This window comes from Rosa rugosa, chromosome 3 (genome assembly GCF_958449725.1).
Source record: "Rosa rugosa chromosome 3, drRosRugo1.1, whole genome shotgun sequence".
In the NCBI taxonomy this organism is placed as follows: Eukaryota; Viridiplantae; Streptophyta; class Magnoliopsida; order Rosales; family Rosaceae; genus Rosa; species Rosa rugosa.
The window spans coordinates 35,040,134-35,062,032 of NC_084822.1; the positions used below are offsets into that span (position 1 = coordinate 35,040,134).

General features: G+C 37.3%; 1 long non-coding RNA gene across 2 annotated transcripts; it reads right to left on the reverse strand.

The window, feature by feature from the left end:
- Positions 1–340: 340 nt before the first annotated feature.
- Positions 341–3,722, reverse strand: LOC133739622 (uncharacterized). 2 transcript variants are annotated; one of them, XR_009860714.1, is made up of 6 exons: positions 3,533–3,722; positions 3,274–3,349; positions 2,453–2,575; positions 1,259–1,366; positions 925–995; positions 341–658 (listed from the first exon to the last, which is right to left on the reverse strand). It is a non-coding gene; the product is annotated as an uncharacterized LOC133739622 (long non-coding RNA). The 2 variants fall into 2 exon arrangements; XR_009860713.1 differs by having other exon boundaries at positions 1,259–1,346; positions 3,533–3,708.
- Positions 3,723–21,899: the final 18,177 nt, after the last annotated feature.

A 21,899-nucleotide genomic window follows, 5' to 3' on the forward strand; every position in this document is an offset into this window, starting at 1 on the left:
ACGGCAAATTGAGCTTTTGCGACGGAAAAAACTTTTTGCGACGGAAAATTGAACTTTTTGCGACGGAAATGTTAACGTTGCAATAGGTGGCGTCACAAGATCCATTTGCGACGGTAAATTTCCGTCGCAAAAAGTATTTGCGACGGAAAACTGTTGCCGTCGCAATAGTTAAACTATTTGCGACGGATACTTTGCCGTCGTAAAAAGATATTTCATTTTTAAAAAAAAATGGGATGAATTGGTTGCGACGGATACTTTGCCGTCGCAAAAGAGTATTTCATTTATAAAAAAAAAAAAAAAAAAAAAATGGTGTGAATTTCACACCAAAGCTAGTACCATCTGCAGCAAATATCATAAATTGAAAAATATTGCAAAGATCAACCAAAGGTTGAATTGCACACCAAAGCTAGTACCAGCCAAAGGTTGTTTAAAAACAAAGATCAGCCAAAGCAACTCATGCCAACACTACAGCACCTTCATTAGAAGTGGAAGAAATGGCCAAACTATCAACATTATCAAAAGCAGGGGCATCAAGTAAAAAATTCTTCAGGTTTTGAAAAGTGTTAAATTCACTTGACAAAACCACACACTCAATGCTAGGTAAGTAAACTTCTAGAATTCCCATCAAGTAGCTCACCAAAACATACATGTCCCGGCCCTGCACCAAAAAACAGCTAAAGAACTCAGTTTGAAGTCCATGTAAATGACAGAAATTCATATTCCATTTCATCTTGATTCTAAAACGGAAGCTATAAATAAATGAAGTTGCAGTGCAATGAGAACATTGATCCATCAACAATATCTAGTTGGTATTTATCTAAAGCACAGTGCCTCTAATACGTCAATAGAACAAAAGAAAAGCCCAAGAAAACTCTAGATCATGTTCCAAGCTACACCGAAAAGAAAAAAAAAGCAAACGCATACCAGATTACCAGGAGCAGTAGTGTTGGAACTAGTGCGGGCAGGAGAAGCCGCCTTAGCTTCTGTCTTGCTACCTGATTTTGACAGTAACACATAAGTAAATTCTAAGCGGTGACATAAAATTTAACATAAAAACATTTGTCAAGCACCATATCAAGAGTATATAAATTGATCATGCCCAGTTATTGTGAAATAAGAATAGAAAAGACCAATTTAGATTGCATCTCTCCATCAGTAAGCAAATAAGAACTAGCACTATAGCTTAGATTAACGGAAGTAAATTCAGAATGAGGGGAAGACCGAAGTAAATTCAAGATTTAGGGGAAGACTACCATACCTAGAGCAGTAGAGTCCAAACGAAGCTCTGTTTCTTGAAGAAGATGAACACGACTAAGATATGGATTGTCAGAGAACAATGAATTGGTCTGCAATGCAGCAACCCAAACTGTTCATTCAACAGGTTATTATTGAAGGATTATCCGTACTACCACTCAACCACTCCTACAGTCCTACTGAAGTACCAGATTACACATTACACTAAATAATGGATTGTAATATCGCACCTAGGAACATGTAGACATTTTTTTTTGGTAGCTAAACAACACAAAAAATAAATCTATAAATTACTAGTCAACTGAAGAAACAGGCTGTGGTATAGCGGTTATTTGTATGGTAGGTACTCTCCCTCCATGATTCCTAAAAACAAAGAGCCAAAAACAAATCCTCAACCAAACTGTCCAAAACCTGGTGGTGATCCATCTGTTCAAGACATTACAGGTACATTAAGGTCGTCTCTCCTTTAACAACTATATGATATGCTTAGGGTTCAAATTGCCGAAGCAAATGTTTTACTTAAGGTTAGACACTAGGTTTGTATTGTGACGCCCAACTCCTAAAGAGCTCTTTTAAATAGTCACTTTAACCTTCCATTTATAATCTCAAATTGTCGTACCTTGACATCTGTATTAATATGCTATGTGTCCATACAACTGAATTCAGATACTAGAATTTCAAATTGCAGTTTCATATTCCAAGGAATATCAATGAAAACTTAGAAGATAGAGGTTGGTTACAAGCCATTAGTGATAAAAGACTTTAGTTCTTAAAATATATTATCAAAAGTTTGATATTTCCACAGAGCATATACAAAATTATCATGTCAATTGATTATTCACTGTGCTATAACTTGGTTAGTAGCCTGGCAATAGAGAATGCACATATTAAATTCAATAATGTAGCCATATGTGTTGATAGCTAATAAAAACGGTGCATGCAGCCAACCATAGGTAACCAATTAATGTTATATGTATTCATATATAGCAGAGCTAGCATGCATGAGCGGTTAACTGAACACGTATATGGCATCAGACATATCACCCTATTAGATACGAGGCACTTGTGAGAATTCTATAACCAAATAGCAAGACACAGGTAATTAGAATTAACAAACCAATTAATAAAGCAAAGGGTAATCTATATTTTACAATAAAAGATAGAACAGTTCTATCTATATATGAAGTTAAGAACAAACCTGATAATGATTATAGTGAGGAGACAAAAGTAGACAGCAAGCTTAACAAGCCGGCACTTCTTCTCAGTATTAAGAACCCTGAATACTTCAGTGACATCAATAAGATGCTTTTGTTTTACAAACCTGAATTATAGAAAGTGGATGGTTAGGACTTGGGAGGGGGTAACGCTAGTTCATCTTCCACCAATACACCAAGACATACATAGAGGCAGACATGTAAACAGACAATATAAGGCAAAACAAAAGCTTATGTTGTGAGGATCAATTATTGCATTCTTTTGTGTTTCACAACCTATTCTAACTGGAACAGTAGACAAAAAGTCATGATCATCACAAGATGCACCAACCATAAACTGTACCAACCCACTAGTTGTGTCGCTGCATATATCATTTTAAAAAGAGATGTTCCAGAACTAATATATGTGTAATGTGAGTATAAATATAAATAACTCCATGCTATTAGAGCAGGCTTAGAGTAGTGAAAGACAAAGGTGTGGTGCCTGTTTTCATTATATTCTATGGTACAGAGATTGGTCCGATAAAATGTTTCAGATATCGGATCAAAATTAGGTAGGAAAGAATAATGAACCTACATATAATGGGTCGCTTAACAAGAAACAGAGTGAGAATAGAGAAAGTCGCTCTCATTCACCATCAACAATCAGCCAAGTTTACAATGAAAATTCATACTCTAAGCTAACAATCAGCCAAGTATCTATTGTCAACTAAGCAATCAACATAACCAAATCGAGCCCCTAACCTAAATCCAATAAAATCTACAATTAACAGCAAAATAAAATGAAGACATCAAGTAAAACTACCTTGGTGATTACTCGGTAGGAGAAATAGGCCTACATGCCATTGCCCAATTACCTTGGTAGGTTCCAGTTCGAGGAGCTGCAAAGCATACACAATCAAAAACCAAGATCCACAACCCAACCAGGTAGCTCCTAAAGCTACTGTAATTTGCAATCAATAAACTAGATCTTCTTCCCAATCACATCCCATACAAACCCAAAATCAGGACACAAAGACAACCAAGAGCCAAAATACACCGAAAGCTGAAAAGCAAAGAGTCACCTGTAAGCTGCCGGCGAGAAGAAAATTCGGTTATCGAAATGTTCAGAACGGCGGGAACAGTGAGGTTTCGGAGTTGAGAAAGAGGGTGATGTTTGGGCGAGAGAGAGAGAGAGAGAGAGAGAGAGGGGTGATGTTTGGGACTTTGGGAAAAAGAGGGAAAGAATTAGGGCTGAGTGTTTTGTTAGTAGGACATTTGGCCAAAAAAAACAAAAGAAAAAATTGAGGGAAAATTATTTGGGTTAGCGCCAAGACTAATACGGTGACGTTTATGTGTTGCCATGCTTCTTTCCATTGTATTATTATTATTTTTTTTTTTTGTAAAGAACATATACAAATAAGTTTTGCGACGGCAAGTGGAAAAGGCGTCGCAATTGAGTATAAAATTACTACGGCAAATATTTTCCGTCGCAAATGATAAGGCTTAATCGCGACGGAACATTTTCCGTAGCAATAGGGTGTCAATTGCGACGGCAACTGTTGCCGAAGTAAAAAGGCGAAGCAATTGAAGTTTTTTTTAGTAGTGCTCAAGCCATTAGAAGTAGATGGAATATAAGCTTTGCAACTACATCACCTGAGCCCACTGGCGGACCTAGCACATGCCCAATGAGGGCTGCTGCCGTCTTACCATATATGATATGAAAAAGTTTAATAAAAATCTAAGGACAGCCCCACTTAAAATGAAATTCAGCACATAGTTATAATTTTTATACATTAATTATACATTCTTTTTAAATTTCATTGTACTCGTTGGGCGCAACACATATTAACCAAAATATCGTCCCCACAAAATTAAAATCCCAAGTCCCGCCAGTGATCGAGTCTTAGAGCAACTCCAACAGATTCCCTATATTTTGATTTTTCTCTATTTTAGGGAAAAATAAGCCTCTTTTGCTCCAATAGATTCCCTATAACTATCCCTATTTTAGGGAAAGTGAGGAAAGAGAAAACCAAATTCCCTATATTTACAGCAAACTCTAAAATTTTAAGAAAGAATGTGGAGATTTTAGAGATTGTTGCAAAATAGGGAATCTGTTGGAGTTGGAGAAGAAAAAGAGGCTAAAGCTTTGACTTTTGCTTCCCTATAATATAGAAATTGTAGAGAAGTTGTTGGAGTTGCTTCCTCAGAGTAGATTTTTATATAGATTAAAAGGACAGCTGAGGCAGAGAGACAAAACCCATTCTACGAGCATTAAAATCACAAAACTCATTCATAATAGTATAATAATTACAGAACCCATTACTTATAGCATCAAAATCACAAATCTCTTTCCTAATAGCATCAAAATCACAATATTCATTATTAATGATCATTAAACCCATGCAAACAAAGTAAAAAAAAAAAAACCTAGAGTCACATAGAGAGAATGCGTTGCATAGTCTTCTATCAAGAGCTTATGCCCTGTCCGATGGTACACCCTCGCGGCGTCGACGTCGTCCGATGGGACAGAGGAGACTGAGTATCTGATTGTGGTTGATCATGGAGTAAGCCTAGCCAGAGAAGAGGAGACGCAGTGTCGACGCTGCTGTCCATATCGCGTAGAGGTGAAGTTGGGGAGTTGTTGTGGGTTTTTGACTGCCGGTGGACAGGGAGGGTGTACTTCTCTACGAGGTGGTCTAGGGGTCAACCCTTTCATGGAATTGATGGTGGAGGCGCAAAACTTGGATGGTGGCGCAAGCATCGATATGGGCTGGAAGGTTTAGTCAGGAGGCTTGGGTGAGGAGAGGTCACTGTTTGGTATGTGTTTCCCAAGATCACAGTGTGGTTGGTCAGTGATCTATCCATTCAAACTGGGTTGGTGGTGGAGATGCCGCTAGTGGTGGGTCGGTGGAGGAAATACAGGCGAGTGTGTACTGGCGTGGCACATGCTGTCTCCAATCTGGATTTGGGTTTGGTGTTAGTTGGGTATGAGCTTTGGCTCTGGGCCTATGTTACTCTTTTTTTTTTTTTAGTTTTTACTATTTTTTTTATTGTAGGATATGGCATTATGGTGGTAATAAGTCCTTACCGATATGTGGTAGGGTGGGGCGGGCTTGGTCCCGAGCTGTACATCTTGTGTGCCTTGTCTGTTCTGTGCAGGCGGCGAGTTTCTTACTTTGTCAAATGGTCGTAACCTCCTAGTGGCAGGGTGAAACTAAGTATCGTCGGATTTATCATTCCGCAGCAACATAGTAGGGAAGCTGTGCTTTTGGTAATTATGTTTCTTTGTTTCTTTGTAGTCTAGTTATCTTTTTGTTCTGTCACTAGTATGTCAAAGCAAATGGAGTAGCCAGTAGAGCACACTTTGCTAGTTGTCTAGTTGTTGTCTGGTTGAATACATTTATTTGGTAGAGACTCTTGATATCAGTTTAAGACGTTCTCTAGATGTTTATTGTAATCAGGGATTTAGGCTCAATATCCTCCTTGTATTAGGCAATTTCATTAATCAAGACTTGAGGGCGGCTGCATCAGCTCTTTATTAAAAGAAAAAAAATCCCATGCTGAAGTTAAAATCAGAGTACTTGTCTAATTAAACTGTAATACATAGAAGGAAACAAGATATATGTTTTTTTTTTTTTTGAGCTCGAAACGACAGACTATATTAATGGAATCAAGAAGATTACATTAGGTGGAGAGGAGTTCCTCTAATACTGTGGAAACAGATCCACACCAAGAGATTAACAAACCTGTGCCTAGAGCACATTTAGCCAACTTATGAGCTAATACATTGGCTTCCCTAACAACATGAGTAAACAAACAATTCTGTAAGATAGATAGAGAATGAGAAATGTCATCCACCAACCTACCAAACTCCAAAGTATCTTCGCCCTCATCTTGTATTACATTAAATAACTAGAGGCAATAAGTTTTGAACACAACTGGAGCCAAACCAAATTGCTTCACTAGCTGACAAGCTAGACGCCCAGCAAACACTTCAACCAAAGTTGGGAATAACACTACACTCACACAAGCACAAGCCCCAGCAACAATTCTGCCATTTTCATCTCGAACTACCACCCCCAAATCACCTCTATAAGCTGCAGCATCAAAGGCCCCATCCATGTTTGCTTTAAGCCAACCTGCTGGTGGGTCTAGAACGAGGTCTCCCCCCCTTGCAACTTTAGCAAGAACAACAATTTTCAAAGACTGAAACAAATTCATAGCTTGAAAGTAAACTTGAGAGAGGGATTGGAACTTATTATTCCATACTCTTTTATTTCTTTCTTTCCATACCGCCCAAAGTAAAACGAAGAGAAAAGAGAAATCCTCAAGAGATAAGGAAGAGTAGCATGCCTGTAGCCAACCCACTGTTGAATCAGAGAATGGTGACGGTAGCCCAGCTTGCAACAAAGGCCCATATTGATCAAATCCCAGACAAAAGGACCGTCCAAAGTAATATGGGAGATGGATTCATCTTCCTCATTACAAAAATAGCAGCCTCCCAACAAAGGAACCCTTCGTCAGCGAAGTTGTTGTATAGTAGGTAATATGGATTGACATACCTTCCATATATGGACTTTGACCTTGCCAGGCACCTTGGCATTCCAAATACACTTCCAAAAACTAGAGGACTCAGATGAACTAGAACCCTTCACCAAAGAAGAATGTAGCGAACCAAAAGTCAAATGATACGTACTTTTGGTTGTAAATCAACCTTTAGGGTCATAGTGCTAGATAATTTGATCAACAATGTTGTTATTGCTTAGACGCAGAGAAAGGATTAACAAAGTATCCTCAGGACTAAAAGCCGCTGCCACCAACTCTCTGTTCCATTCCCCATTTCGAATTAGCTCGCTAACCAGAGTATGAGGTACATCATGAAACTGTAATGGTCTGAAAAGGTGAGGCCGTGGAATCCAAGGATCCTCCCAAATAAGTACTGATGATCCATCCCCTATCTGCCACCGCATACCGCATACCCTTAGCTATAACCTCCTTAGAACCAAAAATCCCACGCCAACATGCAGAGGGAGTATGTGGACTTGGAGCTTGTAAGAAAGAAGAATTTGGAAAGTACCTCGCTTTGTATAAACGACTCACGTACCTATGATGCACTGACACGGGTACGGGGTACGGGGTGCAATACGATACGATACGTGGATACGTTTTTTTTTCAAAAAAACAAGATACGATACGTTTTGGACACATTTATAAAATAATATGTAAAATATATATATATAGTGTTAATAAATATATTTGATGAATATTGCATATAAAATGATGGAATTGCGATGAAACAAGCAATTGAAAGACATAATATTCAAACAATCAAACAAAACATAAGTCAAAGGATCAAATTACTTAACAAATAGTTCAAGCAACATAAATTAAAACTAAGTTCAAGCACAAACAAGCTTCCAAAACTTGCACAACTTCAATCAATTTCATCCTCATCATCAAAGATTACACCCTCCAATTCCGGTTCATCAAGAGAGAGGTTGGCAACCTCAAGAATGCCTCCATTAACCATATCCATTGAGTCAAAATCATCCCCTCCAATATAAATAGATGGTTGTTGCCAACTTGCCAAGACTTAACTTAATTTATCATTCATGTAATTGAATTATAAATAGATGGTTGCTGCCAACTTGCCAAGACTTCATACACCATTCATGTATTCCATTAATAACAAACCATACTCCAAGATGTGATATAAGGATAATTCATACTCCAAAACGTAATTGATTCCAAACCTACTGGCCTACTCACTATAATTGATATAAGATGATCCAAAAATCTGAACATACCTTTAATAATAGCCCACAGAACAACCTTCAACCCACACTCCCACAGAGCTTCAACCTTCAAGCTTTCAATTCAGAACATACCCATCTTCATCGTTTGTTCTATGACAAAGCAGCGAAGAAGCAACGAACAGAGATGCGAAGATAGAAGTCAGAGAACTCGACCTTCAACCTTCAAGCCTTCAACCCACAGAGATTAAAGCTTCAAGCTTTCAATCTGAACACACCCACTAGCTGCGAAGTGCGAACTCGGGAAGAAGCAACGAACAGAGAGAGACGCCGCGAAGAAGCAACGCACAGAGAGTCAGAGATGCGAAAAGAGAACTGATTGAAGCTCAGTGCGTCTTGGTGTGTATTAGGTTTTAATTGATCGGAAATTATCCAAAATACCCCAAAACGTATCCAAAATTATGTCAAACCGTATCCAAGACGTATCAACAAAGTCAACCGATGCTACATAGTCAATGATACGTTTTGAGGGTCTTAGATACGTACCCAGTACGTATCGTATCCGATACGGATACGATACACCATAGTCAGATTTTTGAAGTATCCATGCTTCATAGGTAGTGACAAGAGAATTCGGATTCTTGATAATATGCCAACCTTGCTTAGCCAGTAATGCCATATTGTGTGCATGTAGATCTCTAAAGCCCATTCCACCTTCCTCTTTAGGCAAACAAAGTTTCTCCCAAGACAACCAATGAATTTCATGATTTGCATCCTTGCTGCCCAATTAGAATCGAGCACACATTTGATGCAAAGAATCACAAAAATCCTTCGGTAACAAGTAGCAACTCATGGAATAAGATGGAAGAGCATGTGCCACCACCCTTATCAATAAATCCTTACCAGCCCCGTTGAGTAACTTTCCTTGCCAACTAGCAAGTTTCCTACTCAAACTCTCTTTAATATACGCAAAGGACTCCGTCCTGTTTTTGCCCAAGTAAGTAGGCAGGTCCAGGTATTTCTCATGCTTACTCTCAATCATCACACCTAAAGAAGCTGCTAGAGTCGCTTTGTCAACCTCAGGGACTTTCTTACTGAACACAATACTACTCTTAGCGAAAGTAATATGTTGTCCCGATGCCAACTCATAATCAAACAACACCTCTTTTATATGATTGCATTCAACAACATTAGCTTTACCAAAGAGCAAGCTATCATCTGCAAACAGTAAGTGATGAATTACAAGAGCGTCCTCACAAATTTTAATACCTGCTAGAGCACCCACCGAAGTTTTTCTTTCCAATAGAGCTGAGAACACCTCTGTACATAACAGAAATAAATATGGAAATAGGGGATCCCCCTGTCTGAGCCCCCGGGAAGGAGAAAGATAACCCCAAGGCTGGCCATTAATCAGAAAAGCACACCATACTGTAATAACACACTGCATTATAATCCCAACCCAGGATTCATCAAAACCTAATATCAACAACACTACTTCTAGGAACTTCCATTCCATCTGGTCATAAGCTTTGCTCATATCAAGTTTCAAAGAAAACACCCATTCAAGACTGGAATAACAGTTATGAATATAATGAGAGACCTCATTGGCAATCAGAGTATTATCTATGATCAATCTTCCAGGTATAAAAGCACTCTGAAAAGGAGAGATGACGGTATCCAGAATTTTCTTCAACTTGTTAGCTATCACTTTAGAACAAGTCTTGTAAATAACATTACAATGAGCAATTGGTCGCAAATCAGCAACAGACTTAGGGTTCACCTTAGGTATAAGACAGATATGAGTAAAATTAATCTCACCTAACAGCTGGCCTGAAGTGAGAAAACTCTAAACCGCTGCAACAACATCACAATCGACAACATCCCAATATTTGTGAAAGAACAAAGGAGGCATACCGTCCGATCCTTGTGCCTTAGTAGGATACACCTGAAAGACAGCAGCCCGAATCTCCACCTACGAATACACTTTGAATTATTTGCCTTAAGAAAAAAATGAAATTATGGTCAACTGTGTGTGTGTGTTTATTTACTTATTTATAACTATATAATATATATAGTAAAAAACTAGTTGTATTAATGAAATGACTCACAACATAGACATAAAAGAAAAACAAAATAGTTTGTTAGCTTTATGTAAAAAAAAAATTATTTAAGAATAAAGGATGCAGAGAGAAAGTAGAGAGAATAGTTGTATCTTTCATTGATAGTAGGAGCCCCTATATATAAGGTGTTTACAAGATACGATCCAATATGTATTAGGATTCCTACTCCTATTCTAAATCTATAACCATAATCTAGAAGGATTCACTTTCCTTATTCTAGTCTAGATATGATTACTCCTAGTTTGACTACGCACACACAAACAGGGTTTCCTTGAACACTCCCCCTTGTGCTATCAACACTAGGTGGTGCTCATCTCGTTGCCTCGTAAAAAACTCGGCCAAGTAACAAAAACTCAGTGAGACAAAAATAACCGTGGTCGAAGGAAAAGAGTGCAACACACCTTTCACATTTGGAAATTAGCATGTAGATGTCAAACTCCCCCTAATGTCTGCGTCTCCCCTTGATTCCTACAATCATGGGATCTTAGATAACTTAAGCAAACCAATGCTCTTTACATGCTTCCCAAATGTGGATTTAGGCAAAGACTTAGTAAATAAATTTGCCACGTTATCCTCATATCTAACTTGATTCACTCTAATCTTGAGGAGCGTTTGTTGTTGATGATTATAAAGGAACTTATGCGAAATATGCTTGGTGTTATTGCCCTCAATGAAACCTTGCTGCATTTGTTAAATGCAAGCAACATTATCCTCATAAATGCTCGTAGGTTCATCTGTGGTAGAACTTAAACCACATATACTTCGAATATGTGAAATTATAGACCTTAACCATATACATTCACGACCAGATTCATGAAGAGCTATAATCTCTACATGATTCGAAGAAGTAGTGACAATGGTCTGTTTTGAAGACCTCCAAGATATCACGGTGTTTTCCATGGTAAAGACATAACCAGTTTGGGAACTATCTTTGTGTCGGTCAGAGAGATACCCAGCATCAACAAAACCTACCAAAACATCACAGGGATTATGGTGGTAGGAGAGGGAGGCGGCAGCGGCAGTGATGGGTCCTATACCCATTTTGCCATATTTTCTTGATTCTCTGTAGGGATAGAACAATACCATATCAATCGAACCTCTTAAGTATCGAAAGATAGTCTTTATGCTAATCCAATGACGTTGCGTGGGCGCGGAGCTATACTTAGTTAACAAGTTCACAGTGTACATACCAGTAAATACTTCACTGTCACAAAGTTTCATACTACCACCAGACCCCGTAGGACTACCCAATTGCCAGGCCATGGGCAGGGCCCGGTACTCAGTAGGATGGTGCCCACAATGGGCGGTACCTTGGGCTGTACAGGTCTTAACTCAGGCCAGTAGGGTTAACCAAAGTGCACACCAAATTCGATATCAGTCTGCAAACTGTGGAACTGCGTCCCACATCGAAGAAATGGGAAACTCCTTCCCCTTGCTCAAAGTATATAAACCAAGCTCAACCACCTTAATGATGGTAGTAACTTTTGATCCTTTACTGTTACTCTATCAAATTACATACATAGCCTTACTTAAGCATCGGAGAGGCATAAACCGACTGGTTCTGTTTATACCTCTGACATTGTGTATTTCCTTTGACAGGCTCCCGAAGTTGTCTTCCTATCCGCCAGCGGGTACAGCATTTTGCCAGGCTACAGCGGAGAAACCAGCAGAAACACACAACAAATGAGATATTGGGCCTTGTGCACTGTGCTAAGTACAATAATGCTCATATTGCACTTAGGTAAGGCACTTCAGCCTCTAAAACGTTTTCATCATCATCCTTAGGATGAAACTGATCCTTCCTTGGATCTAGGCTGCGACCAATCATGGGAGTGCTAACAAGGTGGACTTTATCCATATTAAAACACCTGAGCATCTTTTGGGTATAAGCTGACTGATTAATCAGGATCCCACTATCAAGGTGCTCAAGTTCCAATCTAAGGCAAAATCGTGTTTTCCTAAGATCTTTTATTTTGAATTCGGATTTCAAATCTTCAACTGTTTCTTTCAACTCATCAAGAGTCCCAATAATATTCATGTCATTGACATAAACCGTGACAATTGGAAATCTGAAACTTGTCTTATTAATGAACATGCATGGGCACAATTCATTGTTCACATAGCCCCTTCCAATCAAGGAATCACTTAGACAGTTATACCACATCCGTCCAGATTTTTTTAATCCATATAGTGAGTGTCGCAATTTAATGGCAAACGTGCTCCGTGGTTTAGAGCCACTTGACTTGGGTAATTTAAGTCCATCCGGGACCTTAATATAAATCTCCGTATTTAGATCCTCATAGAGATATGTAGTAACCACATCCATAAGCTGCATATTTAGTTTTTCAGAAACTACTAAACTGACAAGGTAGCGGAACGTTATAACGTCCATTACGGGAGAATATGTCTCCTTGTAGTCGATTCTAGGGCGTTGTAAGAAGCCTTGCGCCACTAGGTGAGCTTTGTATCTTACAATCTCGTTTCTCTCATTACGCTTTCTAATAAAAACCCATTTGTATCCAACAAGTTTTATTCTAGAAGGTATTGGCATCACCAGCCCGAATAACTTTGTAAGGATAAAATTGACATTTAGAATATATGTATAAAAACAAATTAAAAAAACATGAGTTTTGTTGGTTGATGACCGTTCTTCATCATTTTATGGGTATGAATTAATGCTTCTGTATTATGTTGAAGATGAAATAATCAAGTTTTATGTTTAAGAAATATAGTAATCATGATTTGAACACCCAAGAGACTACTGATCCACAGAACTATGTCTAATCCACCAAAAGTAATCTCGTAAGTGTTCAATTCACGACAACTAAATTTTTTAAACATAAAATTCAATTATGTCATCTTCAACATAACCGAAAAGCATTAATTTATGTTCATTCGCTCCCAAATGACCCAAAAAATGATGAAGACTCAGGGTTGATAGTCCCACACAAAACTCATGTTTTTTATTTTATTTTTATACATATATTCTAAATGTCAATTTTATCATTACATTTAATTGAAAAAATTAACAGAAGTGTTAAAATGTCAAGCAGAGCCTAAGTTCATGTATCAAATTGTCCTCTTTGAAGACTAGGTGCCAAAGTGTCCAATTGGTCATACCTCATGTACTATAGAAGGAATTTATCCTTTAAAAATTATCTTTTCTCATGCTTGAATAAATTTTACAATACCTTTTTTTATATAAATTTAATAAAACATTGAAACAAATATTTGGTTAATGAAACTTATGAAATTAATATATCTAAAATTTAGTTACAGTATACATGTTTGAGTAGGCAGGATTACCCAAGATAGGCGGAATGCCTAACCAAGCCCGAGACAGCCATCTCTTTCTAGCTCTTTTCTTCCACAATTAATGGACAAAACAACATGCTCCCAAGAAGACACGGATTCGGCCCCATTAAGCCACCTCAATCAGCAAAAATGTTTGACAAATAGGCTCATCCAAGTGCCAAGCATGATTTGTGATCGAGTCTTCGTACAAAAAACAAATAGATATGCATTTTAGGCCATGTTCATGTATCATACGTTCTCACTTGGTTCCAGACAAAAAACAGAGCATTTTAAATGATGATTGTCCAACCCAATTTGCGCCGAGACCGTAGCATAACTTCATTTTGTGGAGGCTGCTAGGCAAAGGCGCAATTATATTGAGGGGGACTCAACAAGGTTTTGCAACGAAAATCACATTATAACTTTGACTCATTCCAAGACCCAAGACTTCTCTGCAGGGCTGCAACTTAGTTTTGGGGTCCTAGCTTGAAGCTGACATATAGTGACATGCATAATGCAAGCTGTTCATGATTAATGGGGATGTATATAGTGGTAACAAACCCGAATGAAGTGGCGGGAAGAGCCCACTGTGACGTAGATTTAAGGATGGCGGCTAAGGTTGTTTTTGGAGATTAAGGGTATAGGAGATTAAGGGTATAGAGTAAAGCTATAGTATGTTAACATTTCTCATACATCAATTATTTTTACCACTTTAAGGACTCATGTTACAATTTTAAGGACTAATATTACTATTTTGAGGACTCATGTGGTAAACTAAGAAAATTTACCACTTTAAGGACTCATGTTACCACTTTGAGGACTAATATTACTATTTTGAGGACTCATTTTACCACTTTTAAGGCAATTGTATGCATGTCATACGTTAACACATTGTAGAATTTTTCTAGGAGTTGATGTGCCAGGTAATGTAGTTGTAGACTTGTAGTTGTAGTTGTAGTGATGATCAACTGCACTCTTTAACTGGTACAAAACAATTGGTGTTCCCTATAGTGCTAGTCTCTTTTGTACAAGTGACTGACCGACCCATGAGCTGCGACAAGTGGATCCCATCTACCCATTGAGCAAGAAAACTTCCACTCCAATTTATTTGGCACTGTAGTGTGATGAATACTAGAAGGTTTCAGTGCGAGGAGACTTGCATACCAAGGATGTATATGCCCTCTTTTAATGGTCTTAACTGACGCATCCTTGATGGTATTAAATAAAGAAAACGAGGTTAATCTACCTAAAAAAAAGTAGTACTCCTAAAAATATTTGGGTACAGCTTAGTCTTATCCATACATAGTTACTCATCTAAGGGACAACTTTTGAAGGACTGTAAGGACAAGTAAATCTGACAGTTAAATGGTTGTACAGTTTTAAGTTATTATAATTTATGTATTTGAATTTAATAGATGTGGCTGAGAATCCTGAGATCCCTAGTAGTCCATTAAAATTGTCTTTTAGGTGAGCATGATTTGTTTTCTATAAATGTTTTTCACTAATATGTAGCATTTAAGTATTGATTTGTGATTTATGATAAGGAAAACAAAGTACATTTAATATATGAAACCATTTATTTCTTTTAATTGTCCATAAGAACTTATTTCACTTTACTTATGGCTAATTTCATTTTACCTCCTTGACATTTACACCTTAAATCCGTTGTGCTAATGCATTTCTAATTTCATGTCATATACTCTCTAATTTATTCAATCTTGTCCTCATATTAGTTTTTTCGTCAATATATTATTTTATAAAATTGAAATGTGGCTCTATTGGGCTCCCTTATAAGAAGATGATTCACTAACGAGAAATAACAAATTATATCGTAAGCGACGAGAATTTCAAAATATATTACACAATACTTGGCAAAAAAAATTAAGGGTCAGACAAAATTGATTGAAATTGGTAAATACAGGGTCACCCTTAATGAAATTAACAGTAAAAAGGGCATAAATGATAGATCAGGGAGGTAAAATAAAAAATTTCCTTTCATTTATAATGCATTAAAAGGTTTTTAAAATAGGGGGAGGAGATGGGGTTCTCAGAGTAGGGCGGTTTCCACATCTTCAGATTGACACTTTGACAGTGGTTGTTTTCGAGGAATTAATCTCCCCTAATTCATTATTTTGGAAAGGAAAAAAAAAGTTCTAATGTCCTTCACAGACGGTTTCACCCTCTCTTTACCCTCAACGCAAGGTGCAAAATATATCATTCATTTGAATCATTTCCTTCATTGACTACAATAGTTTATTTTAACCACTATGATCATGAAATCAATTAGCTCGGCCTAGTGGCACCAATGGGAGTATGAGACTCTGTTTCGTCCCATTGGTCAGAGTTACTTATGGTATTAAGTGTGAAAAAAGAAGAATGCATGTCAGACACAAGTTGATGTGTCATTATATATATATATATATATATATATATATATATATATTATCTAGAGCGATGTCTTGCTCTGAATTTAAAGTGCGTTTTTAGAGTTTAGGGTCACTTTTCGGTAGCATATCTACATCTCGACCGTTTAGTTTTTAGGTACTAATATATAGATCATCTCTGCAAAAGTTCAGCCAAATTGATGGTCGTTAAGGCATTGATAACTACCTTAAAGCTAGTATGGTTCAGGTTGGACAGATTCAGTTCGTTCATTGGTTTAAACGAGTTAGATACCTTAAAGATCATCAATTTGGCTGAAATTATGCAGAGATGATCTATACATTAGTACCTAAAAACTGAACGGTTGAGATATGAATATGAGATCGAAAAGTGACCCTAAACTCTAACCTCACACTTTAATTTCAAAGCGAGACCTCGCTCTGGATAAATATGATAAATATTATATATATATATATATATATATATATATATATATATATATATATATATATATATATATATATATATAGGGCCCTTCCACTAAGGGATCCCTTTAAAAAAAAAAAAAATCTTTTATAGGGATAGGACATTAGACCAACTTTTCGATCACATTTTAGCATCCCAACCGTTCAGTTTTTAAGTCCTAATGTGTAAATCACTTCTGCAAATTTTCAGCCAAATTGATTATCATTAAGGTATTCGAAATGGCGATTTAAGATTATATGTATGAACGGTTCAAGTTTGACAGATTTGGTTCGTCCATTGATTAAATCTAGTTTGATACCTTAACGATCACTGATTTGGTTGAAAATTTGCAAAAATAATCTACACATTAGGACCTAAAAACTGAACGATTAAGATGCTGAAATGTGATCGAAAAGTTGGTTTAATGCTCTATCCCTATAAAAGATAAAAAAAAAAAAAAAAAGGATCCCTCACTAAAAGGGCTATATATATAAGTAAAATGAGTTTGGTACTATTCATTTAATAGTGATCGGACCATTTTATCCCTGCATTCTTTGAAATTTTACCTAATTTCTTCTAACATGTGTCCGTCTTCTGTGTTACTAAGTAATTTCAGGGTGTTTTCTCTTCTTTGCTCCACCGAACAACAGAGGCAGCTGAGCGATTCTATCCTTTTTTTTTGGTGCTCTGCTATGCTTTGTTTGTTTTCCACTTTTTCTTCACTTGCGCCGAGTGATAAAGACTAAAGAGAGACAGACAGGGATGATTGTTCTTCTTCTTTGCGCGACTTGGCCAGAAAGAGAGGGATGAAAATGAAGAGCTTTCCATCTAAGGAAGAAGATCACAAATCTAGGTATTTGCTTTTTGATTTTTTTTTTTTAAGTTTCTTCTGGTTTCTCATGCGTTGGTTTTTTTGTTTTGATTGTAATATTTTCAAACTAAAGAGCACGAACAAGATGAATTCTTTGAAATTGGTTTAGAATATGAAAGTGAAAAATATGCATTGACGATCTATATATGTTTGTTTTGAAAGAATCCAACAATCTTTCGATCACTGAATACTACATTATAACCCTCCTAATTTGATATACCCTTATTGTTACTAACTTATGAAAATTATGTGAAGATACAGACAACATCTTATGTCCATTATAGTTTATGAAATTATAACTTCACCGTCACTAACTTCCACCTTCTTCTACTCCTTTATTGATGTAGCTTTAGAGTAACCGTGGTTATAAAAGATGAGTCTGATGAAAGCACCGCCATCATTATGGGAAAACCAGCTTATGAAATATGTAAATTTACAATGACAGTATAAAGCTTATCAAGCAAACAAACCCGCGGAAGAAATTAGCTAGTTTTCTTTAAAGAACAAATATTGTATGAGTAAATGTCACAAGCAGTGGAACAAATATTGTATGAGTAAATGTCACAAGCAGTGCTCGAAGTTTTAATTGGTCATTTGACACTTTGATTCCAAACATTCTAAAATTATCACATTGGTACCTCAAAAATAATCACTGACATATTTTTAATACATTCCGTTAATAACACCGTAAACTCCTCATTTTTACTAAGGGCATTTTCGTCTTCCCTTTCTCTCCCTCCACAAATCCATCACTGTCTTGATCGAGATACTTAGTCACTGATTACTAACTAAAAATTAGCGAGAGAGTAATCCTTCCGGCGGCTCGCCCTCGTGGCGGCGTCGTCGGACGGGGTTGATTGGACCTAGTGTCCGGCAGTATTGGTCAATGGAATAATCTCAGTCGGAGTGGAGGCTCTGTGGCGGCTTCGTCATCCAAAACGCGAGGAGGTATCGCCGGGGAAGTCCAGAGCCGGTTCGGCGGCATTTGGGTAAGACGAGGTTCGATCTCACAAGGAGAAGGAGGCGGACTGCCGGCGGTGACGTTGCTTGGTGGTGCGAGGACGGTTTTTGAGCGGCCTAGATCGGATCGGAGTTTTTCGATCTGGTGTGTGTCGTTTGGAGCCGCCCTGTGGAGAGGGGTTGTTGGGGATGGCAGTGATGTACGCTGGCGTTTTGGGAAGGACGGAGAGAGGATGGGATGGTCTGGTTTTGCTCAAGCCGGCGGTTTGGATGCCGGTGTTTGGACGGACTGGTTCCAACTTGCGGGTCGGTGTCGAGGTGACAGCAGCAGCTTGTATTTTTGGACTGGGCTGAGCAGGGGTTGGGCCTGGGCTTGGACTCTGGGCTCAACTTCCTTTTGTTTTATGTTTTATTATTTTCTATTGTTACTATTTAAATGCGGCTATATGCCGGAAATAAGTCCCTACTATTTTTTGGTAGGGAGAAATGGGCGTTGTCCCGGAATGCACACTCTGTGTGCCTTGTCTGGCCTAGCGAGGCGGCGATCTGTTTGTTTGATCAAATGGACGCAACCTCCTAGTGGCAGGATGAAATTGAGTGTCGCCGGATTTATTTCCGTGCGGCAACATAGTGGGAAAGCTGTGTTATTTGTAATGATGCTTCTTCGTTATAGAGTTATCTTTCCGGTATGTCACCGCTATGTCAAAGCAAATAGAGTAGCCATTCGTGCACTCTTTGCTAATTGGTGCTTGTTAGAATACATAGTTTTTATGGAGAATCCTGGTATTATTTCTGGATGTTCTCTTTATGCTTATTGTAATCTGGGGTTCAGGCTCTACGTCCCCCCCATGTATTCTGAAATTTCATTAATCAAGGCTTGAGGGCAGCCGCACCAGCCCTATTTCAAAAAAAAAAAAAAAAAAAAAAAATTAGAAAAAAAAAAACAAAAACAAGCAAAAATTGTACTAGTATAGCATAACGAGAAGTAATTAGAATAACTACTAATTAACCAACTTGGAGAGGGAAAAACGAGAATGTTCTTGGTAAAAAAAAAATGAGTTACCGGTATTATTAACGGAGAGTACTAAAAATATGTTGGGGATAATGTTAAAAGTTAAAACCAAGGTGTCGAATCACCTTGGTTTAATTAGGAGACTCTTTGAGTCTTTGTGATAAAAACTCATAGATGAAAGTTGATGGTCGCTCCTAAAACTAGCGTTTGTAACCCATAATTACTAAATGAAACTGTGAGTTCACCAAATACCTTTGATTCAAAGTTCAAAGCTCAGCAACAGCAACTTAACATGCCCAACTGTTAATTTACCCTTTAAATTTTGTGCTGTCCTTAAAATTATCGGAATTTTCGAGAAAAATTTCTCGACGAGGTAACTTAGTTCCTAAGAAATAATTGTAAGTGATGTTAAAAGTACGTACCTCTCTTTCCACAATTCATGAGATTGACATCTAGTTGTCTTGATCAGTTTGGTTTTAGTTAATTTATTTAATATGGAACATGATTGGATTCATTTCCAATTAGTTAATCTCTTCAGTAAGAAAAGAAGCTAGCTCCTGCACTACCAACCAGATTAATTGTTCTGTGAACTCCATCAAAGAAACATTTAATTGTATCAAGTACTACTCCCAGCATACAGAAAATTCCAGGAACCAACATAAAGAAAGCTACAGCCCCTACTGGGTTTTCAATGTTTAATTTACTTCTTTTTCTGCATCATTGGCATGGTAATGAAAGGAAAAACAGTAGGGGGAGTACCAGAACAGGTGAAGAAGGTCGACATATATGTTGGTGAGGCTTATCGTTTACCTAAGAAAAAGACTTGTTGAAGTCTTTACAGAAGACTTCCAAGTCAATATTCTCATCAGAAATAAAATATCCTCCAAATTAAATAAAAAAACTTTTCCTCATGTACATATTGTATATTAGAGCAAGTTATGATATGAAAAGGAATGCCTCCAAGTAAACAACGCGTAGTTGCTTTGAATCATGACAGCATTCCCAGTCAGTGGTCACCTGATTACATGTCTAGACTCTAGACTTCTTGAGATGAAGAATGATGCCAACAAATTATAGGTAAGGATTTAGTTAAGAAAATAAGAAGTGCTATTTGTATAATAATATTATCACCATGTACTCCATTGGTTAATTATAGACTCGGTCACTAGAAAGAAAAATTTGCTTTTAATGATTAAGATTTTGAAGTCCTGCTATGGGACCCTTCACGTCAACCCAACTCAATGTAGATTTTCCTTTTCTTTTCTGATGAGCAAATAAAATTGATTTAATTACCATAAGCATTATAGAATAAGAGCAAGAAGATCACTTTGAATCAAACTGAAGGTTCCATTTTCCACTTCAATTAATAAAATTATCTTCAAGTAATAACAGGATATATAATTCTGAGAAATTAAATTCATAATGCATGCATTAAAAGTTGACTGTTGCAAAAAAAAAAAAAGTTCATTGAAATTGCATTTAAACTTCTTTACAACCTGCAATCAAAAATATATGACTCTTCTTCTTAATTTGAGATTTTTTTTTTATCAGGTAGTTAGCTGTTAGTAACTCACACACCCATGTAGTGGTATCCCAGCGCCAGGACACCTGCACCGACATTGCGGCGAAAGCCAGACTAATCCACTGCACTACAGACGCACGAATCCAAAGAATCCAAAGGATTACTTTTTCTTAATTTGAGATTGAGAGTTTCATTTATGGAGACCTAGTCTGCAATTTAGTTCTAAGAAAAACTGTTTTTTTAATTAGAATCGTACATTTTTCGAGCCATTTTTTTCTCAACTAGATGATAACTAATTTGAAAAGTAATGATCCACGTATGAATATTGCAATGTATGTAACTATGTATGTGACTATATGTCTGTGCATACATTGAATGATATATGTATGAATGCACGGGTTCTAACTACCAAAGTCTCTTTTTCCAAATTTTGCTTCCAAACCACTAATTAAGTTAGTTCAACTCAAAAAATTGATTATTCGATGATCTTCCCTCTTTATTTGTGTTTTTTTTTTTTTTTTGGGATACATCTTTTTGCATATGAAAGGAAAAAGGAAGGAAGCCTAACAAGTTAAGGCGTGAAAATTACTAGAAGGTTTGTAGTGATTTTTAGTGTTGGGTTCCATGTAACAAGAGGAGACTCAAAAGTAATTAGATCGACTTGCTCAAACTGATACTACAAATAGCATGACCATTGAATAGACTGGCTTAGCTGACTATAGACCCTCCGAAATTTTGAAGCTCTAGCTGTTTCATCCAAACTATAAGGATTATGTGGTAGCAATTTACTTGGAAATTAAACCAGAATATTGTCTCCGCAAAATTTCCAGGTAAAAGTCCAAACCGCTAAGAATTTACAAGTCAAGCAAAGCAAATTGCCAAAACTGTCCCTGTCCATGTCACTAGGACTTTCTATATCGAAACCGCGTGGGTCCCGGTCCGCATATAACTCCAATTTTGTATTGACTATTGATTGGAGACTCGGTCTGGTGGTCCCACCCAAGCCCCCTTCTCCATCAAACTCCTCACCAACATACAAAATCCTGGGCTTCTATAAATATTCTGTGATA